We start from the raw sequence: 3927 nt of genomic DNA on the forward strand, positions 1-3927 counted from the left end.
GAAACCTCAGATGCTTATCTTCCCAATGGTGCTGGCCACTCACCATTGTCAATAATTCATGTTCGGGCTCATGATCTGATCCCATCTTTGCCTTATCCTGGTTGAAAATGGGAAACCCAGAGAATGGGATTTGGAAAACTGGAATTAAATCTGACCACCATTTTCACCGCTCCATAGAGTCTCTCTGACACCAAGAAAATCCAACACTGACAATAGAGATATTTTACCATTTTTGAGTGTGCTTCAATTGGAAGTGCAACAATATCATGGGAAGAAAATCAAGGCATCTGGGGCTTTACATAATATCAAGAAACTGCTGAACGTACTGGATACTGTAAGTGTCTATGGGCCCTGATATCTGAACACATTTCAGTAGCTGTGCTGAAGACTTGAGCTTCAGAACCTGTCACACTCTAAAAAAACTCATTAAACCTACTCCTCAATAATTACAACCATGGTGTAGCTATGACATCCAAATGGAGTATTTAGATCATGATAATGTGTTTGTTAAAATAATTATTTGAAACCATAAAGTATACAATGTTTAGCTTTTTGCCCCTTGCTGACAAATCAGCCCCCTTTTCTCCTTTAGTATAAATTATTATGATTGTTTGAAATTTGTGTTTGTACTGAAAAGTGCAAGAGGAAAAGCTTTACCAATACAGCTCTCTTTTCAGCAACTTCCAAGTTCTGTAGTACTGAGCAACAAATTATCAAATAGAAAACAGTATAATAAAGAGAAGGGTGAATATTTATTTATAACAGATTTGATGGTATTTAGTAAAATGACAACACTTCTGAGGTTCATAACAAGTAAATATATTCATTCTCACAGCACCTAGTGGAACTCACTGAAATATCAGTATATTCAGGAATCCTTTTATGTTACTTGGAGTACATGTCCTTGATTCAGGTTTACCTCATAGTTGTATCAAATGTATATTTTAGAACTGAAAACATTTATTTGTTTAAAATATGTCTTTCCAGCCTCCCTCTATTGTGAGCTTGTTCAAGAATTCACAACTGAGAATAATTATATAAGTGCGCAAAGCCTTTTTTAAAAAAATCATCCTTTAATAACCACACCATGTAACAAATTGCAGTGCCAGGGATGTCTTTTATTGTTTTTCATCTTCTCAGAGATGGAACAATTTATAGTGACACTACCATTAACTGTGTATTTCTCTCTTCAGTCGTGGCTTGCCCTGCTGACTATTCCCAGCATGTTTTCTTTTCATTTCAGATTTCCATCATCTACAGCAGTTTACTTTTGACACAATGATATTGTTGCTGGATTTGTAAGCCATAAACCCAAGTAATGCTCTGAGAAGCCAATCTGGTTGGACGAGTTGGGCTGAAGGGTCTGTTTCTGTGCTGTAAGACTCTCTCGCGATGACTCTACAACTCGCACCATAGCAGATGGTGGAATTTCATTTCAAAAAATCTGGAATTGTGATTTATCAGGAGAGGAACAGGCAAAGTGAGGACCCTGCGTTAGGCAGTCAGCCTTACTGACAGAAAGCAAGGTGAGTTCTCTTTAACAGAACAAGAATCACTGGGAGGATCAGGTAAGGTAAGAACCCCATGACAAGGGGTAAGGAAAGGTAAAGTCTCTGGTATATATTTAATATTCCTTATTAAAAGAAGTAAATGGAAAGACAGTAATTTAAGGGTACATTATGGCAAGGCAGCTTGGCCCAGTTGAATTCTCCTCATGTGTGAAGTGGGAGGTCAGGGACTCATCCAGTGCCCATGCATTCAGTAAATGCATCCAATAGCAGCTAATGGAAATCCATTAGGATCAGGAGCAGTTGGATGTAAGATTTTCTAAACTCTTACACTTTAAACTCTCTATTGAATTCCAAGATAGTGTGGAATAGGAAGAATAAATGGCAGCTATTATCATTTCTAACTGAATACAAAGCCTCTGTGAAACATGTTGCCATGGAGATAAGCTTTTGGAAGGGAAAAGTCCACTGCAGTGTTCCTTATTCATTCTTGGTTTCTGGGCATCACTGATAAGGTTAACATTTTTTCTCCATCTTTAACTTTCCTTGAACTGAATGGCTTGTTCAGCAATTTCAGAGGGCAGTTAAGAGTCGGTGATGTTGTTGTAGTTCTGGACTAGATAAGTATGGCAGAGTTTGATCCCCAAAAGATATTAGTGAACCAAATGATTTTATTTGTGATGACCATGGTTTCACTGTCAACATTACACAAACTTTTCTTTTTAAATTCCAGATTTTTTAATTCAATTTAAATTCTACCAACTGCCATGCTGGGATTTGAACACATGCCCACAGATCATGAGCCTGAGCCTCTGTATTATTTGTCCAGTGACATATAGTCCTTCCAGTTGTATCAAGATCTCCCCTGTATTCGCTAACAGGTTTTCTAACATTTTCACTGAAACTCCTGGACACAAGTTAGCCTGCAGAAATTGGAGGGAGAGAAAACAGGATGTAGAGGCAGCTAGTCCTGCCTCTGAATAAGAGAAACTCTTAATTACTGCTTACCATGCAATACACAGGTGGGAGCTCATACCCAGCTGAAAACATTCTGCTTGCATGGGTTGGTTAGCTCAGATGGTTAGGGCTTGGCATTAGTCATGCTAAGGTCATGGGTTCAATTCCCATACTGACCAAGTCAGTTGATTTCTAGCCACAGATTTAATGCTTTGAGTTCTGACTGGAAGCTTGCGTGGTCAACTTTTCTTGGGGTGGCATGATAGCTCAGTGGTTAGCACTGCTAACTCACAGCACCAGGGACCTGGGTTTGATTCTACCCTCGGGCAACTGTCTGTGTGGAGTTTGTACATTCTCCCCGTGTCTGCGTGCGTTTCCTCCGGGTGCGCTGGATTCCTCCCACATTCCAAAGACATGCAGGTTAGATGGATTGGCCATGCTAAATTGCCCATAGTGTTCAGGGATGTGTAGATTAGATGGATTAGACATGGGAAATGCAGGGAAAGGGTAGGAGGATGGGGATGGGGATGGGTTGGGATGGGTCTGGGTGGGTGCTCTTTGGAGGGGCAGTGTGGACTCGTTGGGCCGAATGGCCTGTTTCCACACTGTAGGGATTCTATGATTCTATAAGGATTTAAAGAAAGCTCTAAGATGTCCCCAGCTTGGGCTTTAGGGAAGGAATCTCCCTTGTAATCTTCACTGTGAAAATCAGTTCTAGCCTTGGATATTATTCAGCAAGAAAAAGGAGGTAAGCACTTAAAAATGAAACATAACTTTGGACTGAAACAAAAACAGAAATACCTGGAGAAAGCCTGCACATTTGGCAGCATCTGTGGAGAGAAGGCAGAGTTAATGTTTCAGGTCCAATTACCCTTCTTCAGAACTTTGCTTATTTGTTTTATGACTTTGAATGGGTTCTTAGGGATTAATGGAGGGAAATCATGTCTCACTAACTTAATTGAGTTTTTTTGAAGAGGTGACAAAGATGCCAACTTACATCGCCACAAACAATCTGGAGACGAAATTCCTCAAGGCTTTATTCATTATGGCTGGTGACTTCAACCAAGCCAACCTCAAGAAGGCGCTGTCAAAGTACACCAACACATCTCCTGCCCTACCAGAGGACTAAACATCCTGGACCACTGCTATACAACCATCAAAGATGCCTACCGCTCCATTCCCCAGTCCGCACTTCAGAAAATCAGATCACAGCGCTGTGTTCCTCCTCCAAGCTTACAATCATAAGCTGAAATGGGAGGATCCTTCACAGAAAGAAATACAATGTTGGCCTGAGGCAGTGGAAAAGCATCTCTGTGACTGGATGGAATCAACGGACTGGACCATATTCATTGGAAAACCTAGATGACTACGCCACCACCATCTCAGACTTCATTAACAAACGCATGGAGAACTGACATTGAAGCCAATCCAGGTGTTCCCCAACCAGAAACCTTGGATGAAC

At 40.7% G+C, this 3927-nt stretch overlaps 1 non-coding gene across 1 annotated transcript; it reads left to right on the plus strand.

Moving 5' to 3' along the window:
* The first annotated feature begins 2570 nt into the window (after nt 1-2570).
* On the plus strand, nt 2571-2644 carry trnat-agu. The gene has a single exon. It is a non-coding gene; the product is annotated as a tRNA-Thr (tRNA).
* The last annotated feature ends 1283 nt before the right edge of the window (nt 2645-3927 follow it).

This window comes from Rhincodon typus, chromosome 12 (genome assembly GCF_021869965.1).
Source record: "Rhincodon typus isolate 14 chromosome 12, sRhiTyp1.1, whole genome shotgun sequence".
NCBI classification, from domain to species: domain Eukaryota; kingdom Metazoa; phylum Chordata; class Chondrichthyes; order Orectolobiformes; family Rhincodontidae; genus Rhincodon; species Rhincodon typus.